This window comes from Palaemon carinicauda, chromosome 31 (genome assembly GCF_036898095.1).
Source record: "Palaemon carinicauda isolate YSFRI2023 chromosome 31, ASM3689809v2, whole genome shotgun sequence".
In the NCBI taxonomy this organism is placed as follows: domain Eukaryota; kingdom Metazoa; phylum Arthropoda; class Malacostraca; order Decapoda; family Palaemonidae; genus Palaemon; species Palaemon carinicauda.
The window spans coordinates 23,702,487-23,728,531 of NC_090755.1; the positions used below are offsets into that span (position 1 = coordinate 23,702,487).

At 49.9% G+C, this 26,045-nt stretch overlaps 1 protein-coding gene and 1 pseudogene across 2 annotated transcripts in view; one reads left to right on the forward strand and one right to left on the reverse strand.

Annotated features, from left to right (window-relative positions):
* LOC137624350 (equilibrative nucleoside transporter 1-like) overlaps window positions 1–26,045 on the forward strand; it is a 788,303-nt gene that overhangs the window by 503,340 nt on the left and 258,918 nt on the right. The window lies entirely within an intron of this gene.
* The window catches only part of LOC137624901 (uncharacterized), a 3,405-nt pseudogene continuing 2,850 nt past the window's right edge, over window positions 25,491–26,045 (reverse strand).

Genomic DNA, 26,045 nt, shown 5'->3' on the forward strand with positions numbered 1-26,045 from the left:
CAAGAGATCTAGGACATATTCTTCCAGAAGAGGGGTTGATTGTTGGAAGAATTGCTGGAAGATTGGGGGTGGTTGAGTCCAACTCCAGCCTAGACCCTTCTTGACGATGCTGTGTGCCCAGGGATCGAAGGTCCAACGATCCTGGAATTGGCGGAGTCTTCCTCCCACCGGAAGCACTTCATTGCTTCTGGTGTCCCGAGGGCTTGCTGCCTCGGCCGCTAGCTCCCTTTCCTCCTCTGCCTCTGGAGGGACGGCGAGAGGCGTCTTTGCTTGCACCTCTGTATGAGCCTCTACCTTTGGCACGAAAGGTAGTTGACTGTTGCTCGAAAGCAGGGGTGAAGACCGGTGACTGTGACAACACCGGTTGGGGGACCAATTGAAAGGTCTGTTGTGGCTGGGCAACCACTTGGGAGGTAGCGGGTCCCGGAAACTGACGTCTTTGTTGACGTTGCTGGGGTTTCTGTTTTTGGGATTTCCTCTTAGGTTGAGGTCCGTCGTCCTGAGAGGGTTTCCTTTTCCTGGACATGCCCCACTTGTGGAGAAGGTTCCTATTCTCCGTGGCGGCTCTGTCGGTGATTTCCTTCACGAGGTCAGAAGGAAAGAGGTGTTTACCCCAGATGTTGGAGGAAATCAGCCTCCGGGGTTCGTGTTTCACGGTGGCACCTGCAAACACGAATTCACGACAGGCTCTCCGAGCCTTTATGAAGTGGTACAACTCCTTCATCACGGTCATCATGTGGGATTTGGAGAGTACCATGTAGTGGTCTGGTACTCTGGTGTCACAGGCCATAATTTCAAGTTGGACTTGATGAGATAAGGATGCTGCGAGCCTCTCCTTCGTATCTTGTTCCCGACGAAGGAGGTGATCGTTGAGCTTAGGGAGGTCTTCATTAAACTGACGTCCGGCGACGTCAGGATCTAGCTTTCCCACGACGAAAGTATGCAGGATATCCTTCCAGTGTCGAGCGTCAGGGGGAGTTACTATGGAGAAGGGTCTGCACTCCTCCAGTGCAGGGCAGGCTTTCCCCTCTTCCGCAGCTTTAAGGCACGCAGTTAAGGCCTTTTCCAGGAATGGAAGAACCGCACTTTCAGGTGCGACATAAGTAGGGTGCTTCTTGCTCAGGGCCGGAAGCTTAGAGCAGGTAAAGCCCCTACTCTTGAATGTGGTGGCTAGCATAGCCTGAGCCTTTGCGAGATCGAACACTATCTCTTCCTTCGGTTCGGTCTCTTCCTTCGAGGCAGGTTCAGAACGCAGACGGACGTAACAGTCCGGGTAGGCCTCAAAGTTTGGGAAGAACTCCACGTCTTCCAAGGGGACCGTGCCGATCTTATCACTGACGAAGATCCTGCCGGTCGCGATAACCATATGCTCAGCATACCTCCACGGGTTGGCATGTGAGCAAGCGGGGAGATCCTTAACCGAAATCCTCTTCGGTTCTCTGGATTCCATCATGGACCTGATGAACTCCTGATTCTCCTTCAACCTGTCGTCCATGACGGCTCTAATCAGTCGGATCATTTCTTGAGTGGAAGAAGAGGGATCCGGGGTCGAGGAGGTAGACGGAATAGACACTTCCGTCGGTGTAGGAGTAGGAGCGGGGATGGAAGGAGGAGCGACCTCTTGCTCCGACTCGGCGTATTCCACCTTGTCTTCGTCATCTTCGGCTCCTTGAGCCATAAGCGTCTTCTCCGTGTCTTCCGAGACATCCGACATCTGTTCGTCATCTTCGGAATCCAGGCGGCACTCGTGCATGGACTGAGCCATGACTACATCAGGTTCCACTGTAATTTGGACAGTGGGAATCACGTCTTTGGGTACCACTGAATCAGGGGAGGCCTTAGGGAACAGGAGTGACCTCAATTCTTCGGTGGCCAGGTAGGGTCCGGTAGCATTTTTCTGGAAGCCACGCACCCACTTGCGTAGCTTTTCACGAGAAATGTCTCTGACCTCCGCTGAGGGAGGGTTATGGAAGGCGTCAACTAGGTGAGCCTGGCAGACCGTACAGTTCAGTGGATTCCAAAACTTCAGATCCCCTTTCTTGTCGGCACAAGGGGCGTGAGTCCTGCAAGCCGTATGCCCGTAAAACTGCGGGCGTTTCACAGCGCAGAAGGCGAAGTCACACTTCATCTGCTCCTCCTGTGGAAGAAAGAGAAAATGAGTATGGGGGAGTCATAAGAATGGCTCTTAAACTAAGTTAATATTAATCATTAATTTTAACTTAATGAAGGGTGTGATGCATAGAGATTGAAATAGTAAAGGAGAACATACTCCATGCATCTCGCCCGGCTGGTTACCGTAAGCTTTGTCCTTGGATAATCCGAGAGACCGAAGGCACCGGATAGTATTCCTTAGAGTTCCATAGGGCAATGGAATTCCGTGGAAAAACCAAGGGTAAGATTGGGACCGAGATCATTCGGTCCCAAGCTAGGGGCTAGAGGGCCTCCTTTTAAGGTAACTGCTTCCGGCAACCAGCCGTGCTAAGATGCACGCAGCATGCTGGAATTTAGAAGAATGCAAAGAGACAGCATGATCACTAACAGAACAGTACCAAGGTATTGATCTTAATAGTGGAAACAGCCCATCTGTTTGCGGTGTAGGGCTATCAGTATCATATGATAGCTAGAAGAAGGGGGTGCAAGTATTCTTGACGCCTCCGGGGGTTTCCGGCAAGCCGCCGGCATGCCGGAGGTCGCTCCGGCAGAGTTTCTGGCATTAAGACAGACAATGTTTAAGTCAAGGATATACCAGGGTGGCGGCCGCCGGTACAACGGCGGCACGCCGGCAGGGGAGCGGCGGCTCCGGCAGTCGGAGGATGCCGGTTTGGTGACTGGGACAATGTTTATAGCGGAACCGGTTTGCCGGCAGTAGATGCCGGCACTCCGGCGGCCGACCGGCGAGCGGACGACAAGCTAGGAGGGAGGAGAGCCACCGGTAGGAGCCGACGGCAGTCGGCAGTCCCCCGGCACACAGGGGGCTGGCAGCAAGGGTAGGGAGAGTCACCAAGGTAGGAGGCGGGTATCGCCGACAGTGGAGGCGGCAAGAGACCAGCACCCGGATAGTGAGAGAGACAGGGGGGGAAGGGATGCAGGAAGTTCAGTCATGGACTCCGGACATCCCCCCCCTGAGAGGGTGTACCCATGATAGAGGCAGGCTCTATCATCCAGGAGCAGGGGTCACTGAGGACCGGGAGCTAGGTAGCCCAAGGGAGGGCTAGGGGACACCCAAAGAGGGGAGACCCCCATATGCAGAACACATCTAGAGACTAACCCCATAGGACACTATGAAGGGTATATGTACCAGAGCGGACTGCACATGGAAGCTCGGGTAGCCCTACTACTCCACCCTAAGGAGGAGTTGTAGGACAGGGGACAGATGGGTATAGACTAACCTAAGCATAGGCTAGGCTATACAAGAGATAGGTGGGGAGGGGAGTAGAGAGAAGTCTTCCAAGGAAGGGTTTCTGTACCAGAGCGGCCACTAAGGAAAGGGAGGACACTCCCTAACCTAAGATAAGGCAGACCGGCTGAAACGGTGCATGGGAACAGTTTCAGCAGGGAACAGAGAAACCTTCCTAACCTAACCTAGAGCAGGGCTAAAAGTCCTGAACTAGGAAAGGTAGAAGACATATCGCTATCGCAGGATAGTCATAGACTAATCCTAGCCATAGAGGTAGGGCTAGCCTAACCTCACTCTCGGACGCAACCCTAAGGGGGGTTCATTCCCGTAGGGAGGACTGAGAGGCGATAAATACTCTATTAGACACTTGATCCCTTTACTCAGAAAGGGAATCAAGGCTAATTAGAGGGAATGCCAAGGCAGGGGATGAAGGAAGCATATAGGGGTCCTACAAGTAGGTTAGGTTAGAAAGAGACACTAACTAACCTATCCCCTATATGGTCCCTGAAGGCGAAAAAACATTTGCATCACGGTCGAAAGTATTGTAAAATAATGCCACTATCTTCATAACTTAGCCTAGGATCACTAATAAAATCATGCATGAACACTTATATACAGGCGCTCTGGCCTGGGGGCTATAGTAGCCGACTGGTATGAGGTCAATCGATGACCGATAAAAAGCGTCGAAACACGATATAAAAGTTCCTAGCTATGAAGACTAAATAAACTAATGTATTCGATTAGTAAATAAGGCCGGAAGCGTTGTTGTGGCTAACTAAATAAGGCATGCATAACAACAACGACGCCATAAAATGGCGGGTCCGGTAGGGGCACAGCTCTGCCACAAAACAGCAATTATCTCGGAAAGTAATATTTACTTTACGGCCAGAGCTTAACTAAACAATACTGGAACCTTGTACTCAACTTTCCAGAAGATGGTGAGGCTGAAGGTAACGACATAACGTAGATGCAAATCGATAAATGAAGCACAGGGAAAATCCGTCTAAGTAGGGCAAGCTACTAAACAAAGGATAGAGACGGACGTGACGTCATTTGAGCAATGGCGCCCGTTTGTTTACGTCTCGAGTATCAGTAGTAGCCACGAATGAGATTAGCTATGGAGCGGCTCCCAGCTATTCTCAACCCTTACACACCGAAGCATTAACTCTGTTCGGGGTGTAGATAGCTATGTGGCGCGTTCAGACATGCGTCCCCTGTTGATATACGATGTCTTAAAGGGAAACCTTTGGGATACTCGCTCCAGAAGTTAGAATTCTGTGATAACCTGTGGTTAAATTCTCTGGGAATATCTTAGTAGTTTTATACCCAAGGAAGCTACCAAAAAGGAACCTTCCATCAGGACGCCATGGCTTGAGTCCAAAAAAGAATATTACAGTTAAGCTCTAATCTTGTATTAGATCTATGTTAGGCCCGGGTCCTCCGGACCCGCACCTACTTAAGAATATTACAGTTAAGCTCTAATCTTGTGTTAGACCTTTGTTAGGCCCGGGTCCTTCGGACCCGCCCCTACTTAAGAATATTACAGTTAAGCTCTAGTCTTGTATTAGATCTATGTTAGGCCCGGGTCCTCCGGACCCGCCCCTACTTAAGAATATTACAGTTAAGCTCTAATCTTGTGTTAAACCTTTGTTAGGCCCGGGTCCTCCGGACCCGCCCCTACTTAAGGGAATTACAGTTTCTCATATACTATTCTTTTTATAGATGGTGCATTGTCTGACGCCGGCCTGTGCAGCTGTTATGCACCAGCCTTGTGGCCACTCCGTCTGCCGATCTCATGCCCTTTGTGGGGTTCAACTGGAAGACGTTGTGGTATGGCACCCGGATAACTGTGTGATTTGCTTCGACCTCATCACTACCCTTGGATCTGACTCGGTGAGTCCCGTTGGCTATGTTGCCTTCTTATTTTACTATTAGTAAGATCTCTATGGTCTTGAAGGACCATTGGGAGTCTTCCCTTTTATAATTCCCACTATTATTTCAGGCATCCCCGGAGCAAAAGTCTGCGGCTCGGGCCACACTGAAGGTGTGGGTTGGTGGTTTTGCCCGGAATGTGAAGTCTAAGCGGCCGTACGTCCTATCTGAGGACTACTGCTCCATGGTTTTCCCCAACGCTAAGTCTTCAGCCGCTGTGGCTAGGCATGTGGCAGCTCCCATCATTGCCCACATTGATGCCACCATAACGGGTCTCATCGACCCAGAGCAAGATCCATCGGACGCCCCCGGAGGTCTGGAGGACAATGTTGCCTCCATGAACCTGGACGTCGAACCAATGTTACTAGACGAGCCGGATACAGGTAGGGTGGTAAGTGAGGCAAGTGTTTCCGGCGCTGAGATTCCTATCCTCAGCCCCGCTCTTTCTTCTTCTTCTGATCGCTCTTCTTTTTATGGATTTTCTGGGGACCGTGATACGTCTCAACGATCATACCCGGTCCCCCCTAAGGATAAGTCTACATCAAGAACCTTACCCAAAGCTCGCAAGCCCCACAAGACTTCCCAGAGCTCTAAACAAGGTACAGACCTGTCATCAAAGGCCTCTGGTTCCTCCTCTAAGTCTCACGACCCGGGAGTTCATTCCGCCCCTCCTGCTGCTAGCCCGGGCCTTTCCGAATCAGCCATGCTTCGCATCGTGTCGGAGATGCAGGCAAAGTTGGTTTCGGAGATGCACTCTAAGATGGACACGATGTTCTCTAACATCGGTCAGAGACTTGGGGCTTTAGAGCAAGGAGCTCCGGAGAGAGTCCAAAGCTCTCTCATCCCGGATGCCTCTAAGCTCCCGCCGTTTGCCAAGAACAACCCTTGGCGTATGGCTCTTTATTCCCCGTTCTCAGACGGAATGTTGACTTTGGAGGGCCTTGGCACTCGTCCTCTAGAGGACTTTGAATTCTTTCCTCCTGGTCTGGCATTTCCATTTCATGGTTATGCCAGGCTTACCGAGGAAGCTTTAGTTCGGTTAGACAAGGTCCCCAAAGAGACGATCATCTTCCCTAAAGAGCAAGCCCAATCTGTTTGGGCCAGATTTTTGAACAACATCGGCTGCACTAACACCATGCTGACGCCTTATAAAAGCTCTTTTACGATGTTCTTAATGGACAAGAACACCTTGACTCCTTGCGTCAATAAGGTGGCAGAGCTTGCCTTCCAATATGCTCTGGAGGAGAAGCCCTTGCCTCCCATCCGAGAGGTAGATCCAATCTCCCTCCTTCTTCCTTCAGGCATTGAGTGTTGGGACAACGTCCATACCACCTTTACCTCTGGCAAGCTAGCAGCAGACTGTGCCTCAGTTTTGTTTAGTGAGAGGCTTCCCCGTCTCCCGGAATCCCTCATTAAACAGGAATATGATTCCCGCCTACGTGTGGGCCGTACTCTAAACTTGGCCACATCCACGGAGTCGATAGCCTTGACTTACGATACGGAGAGTATTTTTAAGTCTCTCAACAAGGCTACATTACAGTCTTTATATTATGACCTGTATGACTTCGCTACTGCTAAACGCAGATGTCGCAAGCATGTCCTAGCTGAGGCGACGATTAGGCATGAACCTAATAAGCTCATCCGGTCCTCCTGTTGGGGTTCAAATCTCTTCCCCGAGGATCTCGTAGAGGAAGTCTTGGCGGAGGCCACTAGAGTTAATCAGAGCCTTAAAGCCCGTTGGGGTTTGACCCCAAAACGCAAATATGACCCCGCAAATTATCAAGCCCGGGGTAGGAAGAAGCTTCGTCCATATACCTCCACCCAGTTCAGGCAACAGCAGAGGGGTTCGTCCAACTTCCGGCTGCCTCTTCCCCCATCTCCTGTTGTCCCTGCACAGCCTTCCACCTCTCAGGCTCCTTCGGATGACTATGTCACCGTTCTGCTCCCTAAGAGCCAGCTTTCTGGTGCCTCCTCCACTTCTCCTGCCTTTAACCAGTCTTACGAGGCTCGTAGCTCTTCCCAGAGTTATGGTAGAGGTAGAGGCTACCACCGTGGTTCTAACCAGAACAAAGGCAGGGGAAGAGCCTTTCGCAGAGGAAAGAATTTCCGAGGCGGACGTGGGGGCAACTCCTCAAACCAATACTGAGGTGCAGCAGGTAGGGGGGAGGCTCTATGCCTTCCGCAACAAATGGAGGTTCAGTCCCTGGGCGTTCAGTATCATCTCCAAGGGACTGGGGTGGAGTTGGATTCAAGGACCTCCTCCTCTGAACAAATTTCGTCAACATTCCACTCCGGACCTGGTCGAATTTGTCCAGGATCTTTTACAAAAGAACGCCATACAAGAAACGAAACACCTGAAGTTTCAAGGTCGGCTGTTCAGTGTCCCGAAGAAGGATTCGGACAAGAGAAGAGTAATTCTAGACCTATCCCTTCTCAACTTGTCCATTCAATGCGACAAGTTTCGAATGCTTACCGTCTCGCAGGTGCGGACCTTACTTCCCCGTGGGGCCGTCACCACCTCTATCGATCTTACAGACGCCTATTATCACGTCCCGATAGCGAGACACTTCCGTCCGTACCTAGGCTTTCGCTTAGGGGACAAAAGTTAATCCTTCAAGGTGATGACTTTCGGGCTCAACATCGCCCCAAGGATCTTCACAAAGTTAGCAGAAGTCGCTGTTCAGGAACTCAGGAATCAAGGGATTCAAGTAGTAGCCTATCTGGACGACTGGCTCATTTGGTCAGACACCTCCCAAAATTGCCTAAAAGCCACTCACAAAGTCATCCATTATCTTCAATCTCTAGGCTTCCAGATCAACTTCAAGAAGTCCCGTCTTCTTCCAAAATCGAAGTTCCAATGGTTCGGCCTGCAATGGGATCTTATATCTCATACTCTGTGTCTTCCCAGACCCAAGAGGTTAGAGATTGCAAGGAACACCAAACGCTTTCTCAAAGACAAAGTAAGTTCCAGACGACTCCAAGAGAGCATTCTGGGGTCCCTTCAGTTTGCCTCAGTGACGGATCTTCTTCTGAAGGCAAAATTGAAAGATATCAATCGTGTCTGGCGTTCAAGGGCGAACCGGAAGCTCCGGGACAGGAAAGTCCGCCTTCCTCCCATTCTACGGGAAAGACTTCTTCCTTGGACAAGAGCAAACAGTCTGTCAAAGTCAGTTCCCCTTCGATTTCCGCCTCCGAAAATGTTATTTTTATTAATAAAATAAATTTTTGAATATACTTACCCGATAATCATGTAGCTGTCAACTCCGTTGCCCGACAGAATTCTATGGAGGGATACGCCAGCTATCACAATACTAGAAGGGGGTGTATTTACCAGCGCCACCTGTGGCCAGGTACTCAAGTACTTCTTGTTGACACCTCCTCAATTATTCCTCGGTCCACTGGTTCTCTATGGGGAGGAAGGGAGGGTCGATTAAATCATGATTATCGGGTAAGTATATTCAAAAATTTATTTTATTAATAAAAATAACATTTTTCAATATTAAACTTACCCGATAATCATGTAGCTGATTCACACCCAGGGGGGTGGGTGAAAAACCAGTGTACAAGACTAAAGGATAGCTAAGTATCCCGTATTTCATATAATCAGTTATCCACAATAACAATGAAATAATAAGTACCTGGTAAGGAAGTCGACTTGAACCGTTACTCTGCCTTTAATAAGATCGTCTTCCTTACTGAGCGCAGCGTTCCTCTTGGGAGGCTGAATCAACTCAAAGGTGCTAAAGTATACAGGGCTGCAACCCATACTAAAGGACCTCATCACAACCTTTAACCTCGGCGCTTCTCAAGAAAGAATTGACCACCCGCCAAATCAACAAGGATGTGGAAGGCTTCTTAGCCGACCGTACAACCCATAAAAAGTATTCAAGAGAAAGGTTAAAAAGTTATGGGATTATGGGAATGTAGTGGCTGAGCCCTCGCCTACTACTGCATTCGTTGCTACGAATGGTCCCAGGGTGTAGCAGTACTCGTAAAGAGACTGGACATCTTTGAGATAGAATGATGCGAACACTGACTTGCTTCTCCAATAGGTTGCATCCATAACACTCTGCAGAGAACGGTTCTGTTTGAAGGCCACTGAAGTAGCCACAGCTCTCACTTCATGTGTCCTTACCTTCAGCAAAGCAAGGTCTTCTTCCTTCAGATGAGAATTTGCTTCTCTAATCAGAAGCCTGATGTAGTAAGAAACTGCGTTCTTAGACATTGGTAGAGAAGGCTTCTTGATAGCACACCATAAGGCTTCTGATTGTCCTCGTAATGGTTTTGACCTTCTTAGATAGTACTTAAGAGCTCTAACTGGGCAAAGTACTCTCTCCAGTTCGTTCCCCACCATGTTGGACAGGCTTGGGATCTCGAACGACTTAGGCCAAGGACGGGAAGGAAGCTCGTTTTTAGCCAAAAAACCGAGCTGCAAGGAACATGTAGCCGTTTCAGATGTGAAACCTATGTTCCTGCTGAAGCCGTGGATCTCACTTACTCTTTTAGCTGTTGCTAAGCACACGAGGAAAAGAGTTTTTAATGTGAGGTCCTTAAAAGAGGCTGATTGGAGCGGTTCAAATCTTGATGACATTTAGGAACCTTAGGACCACGTCTAGATTCCAGCCTGGAGTGGACAACCGACGTTCCTTTGAGGTCTCAAAAGACCTAAGGAGGTCCTGTAGATCTTTGTTGGAGGAAAGATCCAAGCCTCTGTGGCGGAAAACCGCTGCCAACATACTTCTGTAACCCTTGATCGTAGGAGCTGATAGGGATCTTACGTTCCTTAGATGTAACAGGAAGTCAGCAATCTGGGTTACAGTGGTACTGGTTGAGGAAACTGCATTGGCCTTGCACCAGCTTCGGAAGACTTCCCATTTAGACTGATAGACTCTGAGAGTGGATGTCGTCCTTGCTCTGGCAATCGCTCTGGCTGCCTCCTTCGAAAAGCCTCTAGCTCTTGAGAGTCTTTCGATAGTCTGAAGGCAGTCAGGCGAAGAGCGTGGAGGTTTGGGTGTACCTTCTTTTACGTGAGGTTGACGCAGAAGGTCCACTCTTAGAGGAAGAGTCCTGGGAACGTCGACCAGCCATTGCAGTACCTCGGTGAACCATTCTCTCGCGGGCCAGAGGGGAGCAACCAACGTCAGCCGTGTCCCTTTGTGAGAGGCGAACTTCTGAAGTACCCTGTTGACAATCTTGAACGGCGGGAATGCATACAGGTCGAGATGGGACCAATCCAGCAGAAAGGCATCCACGCGAACTGCTGCTGGGTCTGGAATCGGAGAACAATACAAGAGGAGCCTCTTGGTCATCGAGGTAGCGAATAGATCTATGGTTGGCTGACCCCACAGGGCCCAAAGTCTGCTGCAAACATTCTTGTGAAGGGTCCACTCTGTGGGGAAGACCTGACCCTTCCGGCTGAGGCGATCTGCCATGACATTCATATCGCCCTGAATGAGCCTCGTTACCAGCGTGAGCTTTCGATCTTTTGACCAAATGAGGAGGTCCCTTGCGATCTCGAACAACTTCCTCGAATGAGTCCCTCCCTGCTTGGAGATGTAAGCCAAGGCTGTGGTGTTGTCGGAGTTCACCTCCACCACCTTGTTTAGCTGGAGGGACTTGAAGTTTATCAAGGCCAGATGAACTGCCAACAACTCCTTGCAATAGATGTGAAGTGTCCTTTGCTCCTGATTCCATGTTCCCGAGCATTCCTGTCCGTCCAGTGTCGCACCCCAGCCCGTGTCCGATGCGTCCGAGAAGAGACGGTGGTCGGGGGTCTGAACAGCCAATGGTAGACCTTCCTTGAGAAGAATGCTGTTCTTCCACCACGTTAGAGTAGACCTCATCTCTTCGGAAACAGGAACTGAGACCGTCTCTAGCGTCATGTCCTTTATCCAGTGAGCAGCTAGATGATACTGAAGGGGGGCGGAGGTGGAGTCTCCCTAACTCGATGAACAGGGCCAGCGATGAAAGTGTCCCTGTTAGACTCATCCACTGCCTGACTAAGCATCGGTTCCTTCTCAGCATGCTCTGGATGCATTCTAGGGCTTGGAAGATCCTTGGGGCCGACGGACAAGTCCGAAAAGCTCGACTCTGAAGATCCATACCCAAGGAGACAATGGTCTGGGATGGAACGAGCTGAGACTCCTCAAAATTGACCAGGAGGCCCAGTTCCTTGGTCAGATCCATAGTCCATTTGAAAAATCTCCAGACAGCGACGACTTGTGGGAGCTCTTAAAAGCCAGTCGTCTGACGGAGCCGGACACAAGATCATGATACTGCTGCACAGTCTGTGAACTGTCAATCATGGGCAAGCGAGGAAGTACAGTGACAACCCGAATCTGTCTAGACTGTCTGGGTCGTACAGACAACTCCTTAACGGGTTGCTGAGGTTGCCGCACTGCGTCACAACAAGTCACTTCTGTTGGTTGTTGAACGTCTTCCCCGTGACACATTGACTCCGTAAACAAAAAATCCTCTAACAAGGACTAAGCTTGGACCGCATGTCATGCAACACAGCTCAAGGTCTATGGGAGCAGGTGTGGTAACAGACGGGATTAGCGACTGAAGTGGAACCATTACCTTCCCTGTAAGCATGTTATGCTTAAATAAAAGTCCATAAGAGGTTATGCAGCTAAAGGCTCCCTCCAAATGACAGAGTCCTCAAGGGAATATCAGAAGGAGGGAGAAAAGAACTTTCTCATCTACAGGGACCTTATCCTAGAAAAGCTAAGTTCTCTGAGTGAGGGTTCACTGGTGCAAAAGCAGCAGACTAGAAGGCAACGTCATGAAACTGCTTGACAGTCTAGTGAGTTGGCAACAACCCAAGATGTGTGACTGAGAAGCATGCGGTAAGGTATGCAGAGCATGATGTGTGCAGAGTATGCTGTATGCAGAGCATGCTGTATGTAGAGCATGTTGTATGCAGAGCATGCTGAATGCAGAGCATGCTGTATGCAGAGCATGTTGTATGCAGAGCATGCTGAATGCAGAGCATGCTGTATGCTGAGCATGTAGTAAGCAGAGCCTGCTGTAAGCAGAGCCTGCTGTAAGGAAAGCAGAGCGTGTGCATGGCGTTTAACATTTCTCAGAAATTCCATGACCAGTGCTAGAGTGCTTTATGCATGCTTGCATGGGGTTTAAACCATGGTATGAAAATGGAGGTAAGGTATGCTGAACAGCAGAGTCAGAACGAGCTGGAACAACAATAGTTGTGGTTTCCTCTTCAAGACTCCGTTGAGGGAACACCTGAGGCTCAGTCTGCAAAGGCTGAATAAAAGACAAGCAGAAGGAAGGCGCATGGGTGGAGGAGGCTGACTCCTAGCATGAGTGGTTGAACCCAAGGGTTGCGCTTGCTGAGCGGTTGGCGGAAGCGGAATAGCAAGTTCCAGTTCCTGTGGTGTGAGCGGAGCGCGATGAGGAAGAGGCTGCGCAGAACAAGGTAAATGTCTCGCAAGCTGAGGCTCCTGAGGCGCAAGGCTAAGGTGTTGTGGTGCTTGCCTTGTGGAGGGTTGAGCTCGCTGCAGCGAGAGCTGAGGAGACCGACTCATGGACGGGAGAGGTTGTTGTACCTCAACCGAGTGTTGCATCACTGGTGGAGCAGCAAGTGGAGGCGGAGGAAGAGAGGTATAATCCTCCTGATCCCATTGTAAAGGTTGCCTTAAGGAAGGCGGAGGCTGAACACCACAGGGAACAGCAAACTAAGCACGTGGCTCAACATCGTACGCCTGGCGGGTGGTACTGCGATCAGGCGGAGCGAGCGTAGGCGGAGGGAGTGTAGGCGGAGGCGGAGGAGTAACACTCTCAGCCCGACACTCACGCATTAAGTCCGAAAGCTGTGCTTGCATGGACTGTAGTAGAGTCCACAACATCGTACGCCTGGCAGGTGGATCTGCGATCAGGCGGAGCGAGTGTAGGTGGAGGGAGTGTAGGCGGAGGCGGAGGAGCAACACTCTCAGCCCGACACTCACTCATCAAGTCCGAAAGCTGTGCTTGCATGGACTGTAGTAGAGTCCACAACATCGTACGCCTGGCAGGTGGTACTGCGATCAGGCGGAGCGAGTGTAGGTGGAGGGAGTGTAGGCGGAGGCGGAGGAGCAACACTCTCAGCCCGACACTCACGCATCAAGTCCGAAAGCTGTGCTTGCATGGACTGTAGTAGAGTTCACAACATCGTACGCCTGGCAGGTGGTACTGCGATCAGGCGGAGCGATCATAGGCGGGGGGGAGTGTAGGCGGAGGCGGAGGCGCAACACTCTCAGCCCGACACTCACGCATCAAGACCGAAAGTTGTGACTGTATGGACTGCAGTAGAGTCAACTTGGGGTCGGCAGACACTAAGGTCTGCTGAGGTAAAGCCTTAACAGCAGAGATCTGTTGCGGCAGAACCTTACTCCTCTTAGGCGGAGTGTAATCAACTGATGACTGAGGAGAGTCAGAGCTAACCCAAAGACTGCATTCGGGTTGTTGAACTTTAACTTCGTACGTCTGGCATAGGTCTGGACTTAACGTTTAAGAGGTCTTGAGACCTGAGACCAGCGTTACTCTGCCTTTATTTCTCCCCTAATCTCTTCTACAGACGAGCAAAATAAGGGCTCAATCGTCTGCGGGTGGAAGTGACGGTCTCGGTAAGACACGCCCACAACCACCGAGGATACTTCTGTGCGCCGATCAAGGCCTGCTGAACCCTTATGCCCTTCGACATTGCTTCTCCCCTGGGCTTGGGAGCTTGCAAGAGGTCCCGGACTGGGAGGACGACTGGCGCGCACAAAAGTACCCTCACGCACAACACTGACATACTTTGCGCTAATCACTTATCACTTTGATTTCTGTTTGCACTTATTTCACTGAACTCTAAACTTTAAGTGGTTTGTACCTGAAATACGCAATTCTATCCTTTCTCAAAGTTAGTAATTGCGAAAACAGAATTACAATGTAACAGAAAAATCTAATGAAAGATAATTCAGTGGCTGGAAAGAGACTAAACACTAGATCACTCTAGAAACGTTTAGTTTCTTCCCCTAAAGAGACTAGGGAGAAGAGCAAAAACGATAACGACGTTACTCGTACGCCTGGCAGGCTTGAATGAAACGTTTATCCTCTTTCTCCCTCCGTCTCTATCTCTCTCTCTCTCTCTCTCTCTTGACTTAGAACCTGAGAGAAGAGCCCAATCATATATATCGTTAAAACATATTATTGTTAAAGGAAAAAACTGAAAAGTTCCTTTATTAGGATCAAAACCATTAAGTTAAGAAAGAATGAACAAAACGCTAGACACGGTTACTCTTACTGCAACGTGAAACCGTGAACATTCTTTCTCTATCGTAACGATAGAGTGCAAGTTGAACGTTCTGAACGTCAACAACTGCAGAGACAAAACAAAACGTTAGTTCAACTTTGAAAACAGTACGAGACTATCAAAGAAATTCTTTCAAACTCTGTGGCGGAAATAGCATAATATGTTAACAGGTAAAACCGAAATGACGGGCTCAATGTTAATTAACTTCGGTACCAAGAAAAGACCGCCTACTATTAGGAAGGTCGAATATAAACAAATATAAAAATTAATTTTAATAAGTTTATAATAAAAGGAAGTTAATCTATAACTTTTGTTAAGCAAAATTAAGAAAGAGAGTCTATACTCTCTTAGACACCAACACTTCCGTCTAAGGGAAGGGTCGGCCATTGAAAGGTGAACGAGAGTTCATACTCTCTACGCCACCATAATTAATCAAATTAATTCCAAAAGCTAACTAAGCTAATATAGAAGTTTCCAGTAAAGCGACAGCCGAAATCAAAGAGAAATACTTCACCAAAGTCGTGAAAATACTCCAAGAACATAAGCGTATCCCAGAACGTCTTGCCGGAAGCACGACAGAGGAATAATTGAGGAGGTGTCAACAAGAAGTACTTGAGTACCTGGCCACAGGTGGCGCTGGTAAATACACCCCCTTCTAGTATTGTGATAGCTGGCGTATCCCTCCATAGAATTCTGTCGGGCAACGGAGTTGACAGCTACATGATTATCGGGTAAGTTTAATATTGAAAATTAATCATTCACATTAATCATTAAGTTAAGAAAGAATGAACAAAACGCTAGACACGGTTACTCTTACTGCAACGTGAAACCGTGAACATTCTTTCTCTATCGTAACGATAGAGTGCAAGTTGAACGTTCTGAACGTCAACAACTGCAGAGACAAAACAAAACGTTAGTTCAACTTTGAAAACAGTACGAGACTATCAAAGAAATTCTTTCAAACTCTGTGGCGGAAATAGCATAATATGTTAACAGGTAAAACCGAAATGACGGGCTCAATGTTAATTAACTTCGGTACCAAGAAAAGACCGCCTACTATTAGGAAGGTCGAATATAAACAAATATAAAAATTAATTTTAATAAGTTTATAATAAAAGGAAGTTAATCTATAACTTTTGTTAAGCAAAATTAAGAAAGAGAGTCTATACTCTCTTAGACACCAACACTTCCGTCTAAGGGAAGGGTCGGCCATTGAAAGGTGAACGAGAGTTCATACTCTCTACGCCACCATAATTAATCAAATTAATTCCAAAAGCTAACTAAGCTAATATAGAAGTTTCCAGTAAAGCGACAGCCGAAATCAAAGAGAAATACTTCACCAAAGTCGTGAAAATACTCCAAGAACATAAGCGTATCCCAGAACGTCTTGCCGGAAGCACGACAGAGGAATAATTGAGGAGGTGTCAACAAGAAGTACTTGAGTACCTGGCCACAGGTGGCGCTGGTAAATACACCCCCTTCTAGTATTGTGATAGCTGGCGTATCCCTCCATAGAATTCTGTCGGGCAACGGAGTTGACAGCTACATGATTATCGGGTAAGTTTAATATTGAAAATTAATCATTCACACGGACGCATCCTTATCAGGTTGGGGCGGCTATTCTCAGCTCAAGAAAGTTCAAGGTCTTTGGACTCCCTTGTTCCGCCAATTTCACATCAATGTGCTAGAGGCCATGGCAGTTCTTCTAACCCTGAAACGTCTCGCTCTTCCCAAGAAACAACACCTTCGTCTGGTCCTCGACAGCGAAGTGGTGGTCCGCTGCCTCAACAGAGGCGGGTCAAAGTCAGGGCCTCTGAACCATGTTCTAGTAGCCATATTCTCCCTAGCAGCCTTGAACCGTTGGCATCTTTCAGCTGTCCACCTGGCGGGAGTCCGGAATGTAGTGGCAGACGCCCTGTCCCGGACCTCCCCTCTAGAATCGGAATGGTCACTCGATCTAAAGTCATTTCGGTGGATTCTCTCTCAGGTTCCCGGTCTCCAAGTGGACCTCTTCGCCACGGAATCCAACCACAAATTGAGAGTATATGTGGCTCCCAATCTAGACCCTCAGGCTTACGCCACAGACGCCATGTCACAGAATTGGGACACCTGGGAAAAGATTTATTTCTTTCCCCCAGTGAATCTTTTGCTGAAAGTTCTAGACAAACTGAGATCCTTCAAGGGACAAGTAGCCTTGGTCGCACCCAACTGGCCCAAGAGCAATTGGTACCCTCTCCTGCGAGAGTTGAGACTACATCCTCACCTGATACCCAATCCGGTTCTGTCTCAGATAGTACAAACACGCGTTGTGTACGCTTTCTCAAACATTCAGAGCGCCCTAACTTTATGGACTTTATGAAGTTTGCGGCTATGCATGGTGCCAATATTGATCCTCAAAACACCTTGTTCCTAGAATCGGATAAACGGGATTCCACCATCCGCCAGTATGACTCTGCAGTTAAAAAGTTGGTAAAATTTATAATAGACTCAGACGTGAACTGTATGAACTTGAACCTTACAGTCACTTTCTTTAGATCTTTATTAGAATCAGGTCTGGCAGCCAATACTATCACCACTATTAAATCGGCTCTGAAAAAGATCTTCCTAGTGGGTTTTAACATAGACTTAACCGACTCTTTGTTAGCTTCAATTCCGAAAGCTTGTGCCAGACTGAAACCGGTTACTCGTCCTACCCCGGTGACCTGGTTCCTTAATGACGTACTCAAATTGGCTTCTGATACCATTAACAGTTCTTGTGATTACATTCCCCTTCTCAGGAAAACACTTTTCCTGGTGAGCTTGGCTTCCGGGGCAAGAATTTCTGAATTGGCAGCCTTGTCGAGAGACCCGGGTCATATTGACTTCCTGCCTTCGGGAGAGGTCCTTCTTTCTCCTAACAAATTCTTTTTGGCTAAGAACGAAGACCCTCAAAACAGATGGTCCTCCAGGAAAATTGTTCCCCTCACGCAAGATCCGTCTCTGTGCCCTGTTACTACTCTTAGGTCTTATTTATCCCGGACCTCCTCTAACTCCTCGGGGCCTCTATTCGTTAGAGAACAAGGCGGTACCATTACTATTAAAGGGATCAGGCAACAAATTTTGTATTTTATTAAACAAGCTAACCCTGACTCTTTTCCTCTTGCACATGATATCAGGGCGGTTGCTACCTCGGTGAACTTCTTTCACCACATGAATTTTACAGACCTTTCCAGGTATACAGGGTGGAAATCACCGTCAGTGTTCAAGAAACACTACCTTAAACATTTGGAAGCCCTAAAATTTTCTACAGTAGCCGCAGGGAGCGTAGTTACTCCCAGGTAACTCACAGGTTAATGCCTTGTCTCTTTATCTCTCCCTCTTACCTGCCTCATTTATACCCTATTGTATTCGTTGGTCTCGCACCTGAATACTGTTATTATATTTGTAAATTTTTATACTCCTGAGTATCTGTATATATTATCACTCACGGCATTATTATACCTACCTTATTGGATTTATGTTCATATTTACGATACCCTTATAATTGTTTTTTGGTACTCATCTCTGATTAAAAGCATCCTGTATTTCCCTTACGCTTATGTTTTTTCCTTTATTTTGCAAGTTTGGTGACATTTTCTCTTGTATAGATTCACTGGGCGGCACAGGTTCGAGCCCAGAAAAGGGATTTTGACGTAGGAAAAATCTATTTCTGGGCGAGGGACCTGTGCCGCCCAGTGAACCCTCCCAGCTCCTCTCCCTTGGAGTCCCCAAACTTTGGGTGCTAAGGAGTTGGGTTCTGAGCGGATGCATTGTTAGTAGTACCGAGTGAGGTTGAACGGCTCTCCTCTATTGGGGTTTCTGTCGTGGATGAATCTAAATAGTGCGGGACCTCTGGATTATACGCCCAATTTTATACCGACACCAATAGGTGAGCGAGCTAGTTAACCTAGCACTCCTTTACATTTTTTCTCTGGTATATTTAGCAGTAAATTACCTAGGAATAAGTGCTAAATGGAGCTTATTCACTGGGCGGCACAGGTCCCTCGCCCAGAAATAGATTTTTCCTACGTCAAAATCCCTTTTTTCCTAACATACTCACCGAGAACCACTTTCTATAGGAGAGTCACTTGACCTCTCAATCTCGACCAAGATTTTCCCGCGTTATTCCCCTATCTCGCTCCATATAGTTTCTACCCCCGCCGCCAGGATACGCCCTGCGGGCAGGATTAGGGCAGGTCACTGCCTTCCCGGGTCAGCATCCTCATTAAGTTCGATGTTTAGCCCAACTCGGCAATGGAAGAATGGCACTCGGGGACGGACGGGAGGGCCATTACCCGAAAGTGGTTCTCGGTGAGTATGTTAGGAAAAATAAAAATTGTTTAAAATTTTTTATTTGTTCCGACACAATATACTCAGCGAGAACCACTTTCTATAGGAGACTTACACCTTAGGAGGCGGGAGAGCCATTCTGCCACTTGGTCTGGCACATAGTGCCCGGAGGGCTCCGGAATGCGGGGGTACAGAGAGCGGATAGAGGGTAACTGCGGAAACCTTACGCTTATATTTTAAGACTTACCTCTTAACATCTTCTCTACTGAATCTTCTCCTGAAGAAGTAGGGACGAGTCTATTCACTGTTGGGGACGTCTTCTAGCCTGCCGCTACACAGCTTGGAGGGCGGCGATGACTGTCCCAATGGAGAATCCATCCAAAGACTTTCTTGAATAGTCTTTGAGATAGTGGGCCGTGAAGGTCGACTGGTGTGACCAAGTGCCGGCCTGTAGGATCTGCCCCACTGCCATGTTTCTCTCAAAGGCCAAGGAAGTGCTCAGGCCTCTGATGTCATGGGGGCGGGGAGTGCCCGGTACTGCCACCTTGTCCTCTTCATAAGTCCTAGTGATGACTTGTCTCAGCCAGAAGGAAATAGTGTTCTTGGAGACTTGCTTCTTATTAACACCTGAAGAGACAAAGAGGTTCTTGGCACCTGGGCGGAGATGAGCCGTCCTTTCCAGGTACTTCCTGAGCGTCCTGACTGGGCATAACTTCAGGTCTTCCGTATTGCCTGTCTTGGGGATGGCCGGAATTGAGAAACCTTCAAACCTCGGGTCCCAGACTGCTGGGTTCTGAGTCTTTGCTACAAAGGAGGGTACGAACTTGAAGGATACCTCCCTCCACCCTTTGGAGTGTGCCACGTCGTAGGACAGACCATGGATCTCCCCTACTCTCTTAGCTGAAGCCAAGGCTAGCAAGAAGACTGTCTTGAGGGTGAGATCTTTGTCCCCGATATCTTTGAGGGGTTCAAAGGGAGGACGACACAGCATTTTCAGAACCTTGGCCAGGTCCCATCTGGGCACTCTCCTGGCTTGAGGAGGACAGGACTGCTCGAAACTTCTAATCAGCATCGCTATGTGTCTCGAGGTCCCCAGGTCGATGCCTTTGAGGAGAAAGACTTGGCCTAAGGCTGCTCGTACTCCTTTAATAGCTGGGATTGACATCCCTATTTTATCCCTAAGGTACACGAGAAAGTCAGCTATGTCAGGGACCGAGGCTTTAAGAGGTCTTATGTGTTTTGCCGCGCACCACTTCGTAAAGGCGGCCCACTTCGCCTGGTAGACCACGGTAGAGGATTTTCTTAGGTATAGGGACATCCTCTTAGCTGTGGCGGAGGAGTACCCCTCCTTCTTCAGGAGCCGCTCGATAGTCTCCAGGCGTGAAGGCGAAGAGAGAGAGGGTTGTCGTGGAACTTGAGGAAGTGAGGTTGACTCAGCAGATCTGACCTGGAGGGCAGAGGCCAAGGCGGATGGCTTGCCAGGTCTTTTAGATCCGCGAACCACTCTCTCTCCGGCCACCAGGGCGCTACCAAAGTCATCCTTAGGTTTTGGGAGGTTCTTACTCTGTTGAGCACCTGCCTTAACAGCGTGAAGGGGGGAAAGGCATATACGTCCAGGTTGTCCCACTTGTGCTGGAAGGCGTCTTCTAGGGCTGCTCCTTCGTCTGGTACCGGGGAGCAATAGACCGGTAGCTTGGCATTGAGCTTTGTTGCGAAGAGGTCCATCACCGGGGAGCCCCAGCGTTGAAGGATGAGTCTGGCCACTTCTGGGTGTAGGGACCACTCCGTCCCTACTATCTGACCCATTCTGCTGAGGCCGTCGGCTAGCACGTTTCTTTTCCCGGGGATGAACCTTGCTAGAAGTATCACCTGGTGCTCGTCCGCCCAATGCAGGATGTTTATGGTGAGGTCGCACAGTTCCTTTGACTTCATGCCACCTTGCTTCTTTATGTAGGCTACCACCGTGGCGTTGTCGCACATTAGGGCCACGGTGTTTCCCTTCAACCGACTTGCAAAGTGCAGACATGCCTTCTGTACTGCTTTTAGCTCCAGGACGTTGATGTGGAGCTGCCTTTCGGTCTCCGACCAGGTACCGCTTGCTGTTTCCTCCCGCAGGTGGGCTCCCAACCCTAGGATGGAGGTGTCTGTGAACAGGAGAAACTCGGGGGGACAGGACCCGAGGGGCATCCCCTTGAGGGAGTTCGACTGGCATCGCCACCATTTTAAGGCTGCTCTCGTGTCCGGAAGGACCGGAATCAACGCTTTCTGAGAGCCTGTCTGGGACCATAGAGCCTTGAGGTTCCATTGTACGGGTCTGAGCCGTATCTTCCCTTGGGGAACCAGTTTCTCTAATGAGACCAGGTGACCTATCAGCCTCTGCCAGTCTTTCGCCCTCCTGGGAAGCTCCGACAGGAACGGCTGAATGATATTGATGAGGTTCTGTATCCTGTCTTCCGAGGGGAAGGCCTTCCCCTGCACGGTGTCCAACGTCATACCCAAGTACCCCATTCTGTTGGATGGAGTTAGGTTCGATTTTTCCAGGTTGATAATGATTCCCAGACTCCTGCAGAATTGGAGGAGGTCCTTCCCTTGCTCTTCCAAGAGGGCCTTTGAGCTGGAAAGGAGCAACCAGTCGTCCAGGTATCTGATGAGGCGGATACCTCGTTCGTGAGCCCATACTGAGACCGTCGCGAAGACCCTCGTGAACACTTGAGGGGCCGTCGACAGGCCGAAGCAGAGGGTCCTGAACTGCAGGATCTGGGAGCCCCATTTTACCTGGAGGAACTTCCGACTCGATGGGTGGACCGGAATCTGGAAGTACGCGTCCTTGAGGTCGATCGTCATCATAAAATCCTTCTCCCTCAAGGATATCAGGACGGATTTTGGGGTGTCCATCTTGAAGTTCGTCTTCTTGACGAACTTGTTGAGGGCCGAAAGGTCTATCACCGGTCTCCACCCCCCCGTTGCTTTCTCCACCAGGAACAGGCGGCTGTAGAAGCCTGGCCCTGGGAGAAGGACTTCTTCCATGGCTCCCTTCTCCAACATGGAGGAAATTTCTTTTTGCAGGGTGGCCCTTTTCAACGGGACCCTGGGAGCCAACCATTCTGTCTGGGTGGCTGGAATAAGAGGGGGTGGATCTGCTATGAAGGGGACCCTGTAGCCTTCTTTCAGGACGGACACCGTCCAAGCATCCGCCCCATGCATTTTCCATGCTTGCCAATGTGGTCTGAGGCATCCCCCAACCCGAGGCTTGGGCGGAAGTAGGGGGTCTCTCCCTCTACCTTCTCCTAGAGGGGCGGCCTGATCTGCCTCTCTTCGAGGCGGAGTAACCTGACCTGAAGGAGCTGGCAGAAGCTGGTGCTCCCCTGCGGGAGGGCTGTGGAGTTGTTGTCCAGGAGGAGGGGGCGTCCCTCCTCGAAGAGCTGGGGGTGGCCTGAGGAGTCACGGCACTATCCGAGACTGATCTCCTGTAAGGAGGCCTCCTGGAGGATGTTTGTCTGGGGGCGTTGGTCTCTCTCCTCTTGGACACCTTCTCCATTAGCACTTCTAGCTCCTTCAACGAGAACAGCGACTCACCTCCTAGGGGTAGGCTACGAACTACTCGGGCCTCTCTGTCCGGGATTTTCCTTGCCAACTTAGAAAGTACTGTGTCCCGTTTTCTAAGGACCCAGTTGGCCGTCAAGGAGAGCGCTTGATAAGCCATAAACTTGAGGGCTTTCCCCCCGGAGGTGAGAAGGTCCGTCAGGAGACCTTGTTGCTCAGGATCGTCCGGGTCTGTGGAGGCTCGTACGTTAACCAACGTGGAGGCCCACCAGTCCAGCCATGAGGAGACGTTCACAAGATCTCTTGACATCTCCTCCATCATGCCGGCTTCAGTGGATGAGAAGGACACAGGGGCTGAAGAGGCCCTTTCGTCCGAGCCGCCTTGTCCCAGGATGTCCAAGGCTGGGTCCACCCTACAGGGACCTGGGCGCCGTCCTTCCGGGATATAAACCTTGCCCTGTGGTTTGAGACCTTGGAGGAGTTTGGAGGCACTCTGGGACTTGGGGGCCTCCGCACTGCTGGCCACCAAGTTGTCAATGTATTCTTGTCCCAGTACTAGGTCTGGGGCGAGAGGAAGGGCCAGGGAGGACTTCGGCAGGGCGTCACGGTGAGTGTATCTCAGGAGGCTCGACCTCCAGGCGTTCACCTTAGGCGCCGAGGGTTCTGGAATTCCATGGAGCCTTCTGATGAGACCTACCACCCTTCTGTAGGCGGAGTCCTCCGACGGGGAAGCCTCGCCTCCGTCGGCCGAGGCCTCGGCTTGGCGTGGGGGCGCCGTGCTTGGACGGTAGACAGGGCGTTCTCCTCTCGGTTCCAGGGAGGACGACCCGTAACCGTAGGGCGCTCCGTACGCGGGTGGGTCTCGCCGTAGGGCGGGAGTCACCGGCTCGGGGAGGACCTTCGACTGGCCCAAGGCTCTGGAGGAGGAGGACACGATCCCGGTGGGATGACCCGACCCCGGAAACCGGTCCTTCCTGCTCGACGACCGCCCCAGCTGGGCTGGTTCGGTCGGGCTGCCTTCTCGGAAGCGCGTTTCCCCCCGCTGGGCGGGGTGAATCGGAGGCCTCGAGGACTTGTGCCTAAGAGCGAGGTCCTTCCTGCGTGGCAGGTCGAGCGGTTCTAGGCTGTGCGGAGGCAGCGACAACCTAGAGGCTCGTTCACTGGACCGAGAGTCTGGAGAACGGTGCCTTCTGGACTCTCCTGAAGGGACGTAGACCCATTCGCCGCCGGGAGAGACATCCCTCCTGTACTTACGGGAGTGAGAGCGGGGGCGCTTCCTGCTGTGCCGCGACCTCGACCTGGAGCGGGAACGATCACTATCGGTCCGCTCTCTCTTCCGGTGTCGTTTCCCCCCTGCGTTCTCCTCCGGAGGATGAATCTGCCTCCGAAGAGTCTGAAGGCGCCACATTCCTCGCGTAACGACTGCTCGAGTGATGCGCGGGGGAGGCTCTTCGCCGTCGATCGTCCGAGACAGGATGCTGAAGGAAGTCCTCGGGAACTGCTGTAGAGACCGAGGGCACTGTGTCTACTCCATCCCTGCTAGGAGGCCAGGGGCCCAGGGACACGTCCATCCTTAGCGGTGACCTCCCCGGAGTCTTCGGCAATTTCCACCCGAAGGCATCGCTACTCGGGCGGCGAACTCTAGCGTGGTTGTCCTCTGGAGGGGAAGAACCCGACGCACCGGCCCACGAGGGCGGGGGGGACTCAGAAATCGCAACACTGCCACACACTGGGTCTTCTGAGGAAGCGTGATCCCCTGCCACGTGGCCCGATTGCCCCAAAGCACTAGCGGCCGTTCTGTTCTCTCCAGAGGGGCCAGCCCTTGGTTCTTCCCTCACACTGGGTTCACCGGGGAGAACACTATGGCTAACTATAACACTGGGGGCTTGATGCCCGCTCCTCTGCTAAGGAGACGGAGAGGCCGAGGCTTCGTCGGACCGATCACCGACCGACGGTAACGAGGATACACCACTCACTTTCTTGGGGGAACGCTTAGACGACTTCTTTTTCTTGGTACTATACCGTACCCACTGTATGCCGTCCCAACTTACGCACTCCGGACACGTGTCCGAGGAGGAGCAAACTTTACCCCTGCACGTGGAACAAAGGGAATGAGGGTCCACTTCTGGCTTAGAGAGGAAAGCCCCACACGACTTTCCTGCTCTAGGACCAGGGCAACGACGCACATGCTCCATCGTTCGCATACGAAGAGCCAACACAATCGAGTTACAGGAACACTGGATATACGCAAGGGGAACGTACTGAGAACACTTAGCGAAAACGCACTACGCAGAAAAAACACAAGTCCCCACACTGGAAACACGTGGAATCACAACGCGCCAAAGGATCGAGAGTTAAGCGAGAGGGTGAGATGTTTCACATCTCACGACCAAGAACTTAATGAGGATGCTGACCCGGGAAGGCAGTGACCTACACTAATCCTGCCCGCAGGGCGTATCCTGGCGGCGGGGATAGAAACTATATGGAGCGAGATAGGGGGATAACGCGGGAAAATCTTGGTCGAGATTGAGAGGTCAAGTGACTCTCCTATAGAAAGTGGTTCTTGCTGAGTATATTGTGTCGGAACAACATTGGTTTAAGTGTGTTTTTGGTGGACCAAAACATCCGTCCGGGTTGAGACCACAACCCCGTCCGGGTCGTGACCACGCGGTCTCGACCCGGACAGAGAATTTTGGATTTTAAAAACGGCTGTAAAACCTAAAATATAATATCTACAGATATGAAACTCATAGCATAAGATGGGGCATTAGTTAAACTTTCTTTTAAGCACAAAATCTCTCCTGTAGCTCAATAACTTTTTTTTTTATGAATATTATTCATTTTACTGTCCGGGTCGTGAACACATCACCCTATAGTTTGTGAACTGAATACTATATAAAGAAACTTTTTAAACAAAGGTATTTATCACAACCAAAAATCATCACTTCTGATATAGCTCAAAGTTGGGTAGGTGGTTCGATAGATGGTGTTTGGTTCGGCTGCTGTTGTGCATCTAATTATTGTAGCAAAAGCTCTTGAAATTTGATTTTTAGAAACATCTTCCTATTTCTGGGCAATGACTGGAAGTCCGGTAACAAACTCCGAAAAAAGAGCAGATCACCATCATCTTCATTTTTTTTCTTTGTTAGAAATTCAAGTTTTTTACTCTCAAGTGTGATCAATTCCTGTCGATAATCATCATCTAATTTCTGTTTTGCCGTTCGTTTTCTTTCATTGCTGCTACATACAGAGCATTGGAGCACCCGCTTACTGTTTGTAATTTTCTCCTTTTGCACATTACGAGTTCCTTCCTCATCATCATCATCATTTTGAGGTATCATCTGACTTGGTCCTGGGCTCTTGTTCCGCTCTAGTTGTGATTCATCAAGGACGTTGACACATTGAATTGTCCTTCCATTCATTGTGTCACTGGGATACTTCTCAGAAGAATAATGTATATCATCTTCGCTAACAAGTCGTCCAGGTGTTGATACGATGTTAGCGACTCGATCACGGGTTAACAATGTGTCATTTAAAAACGACAACTGACGAAAGTATGGCCAGTTTAAA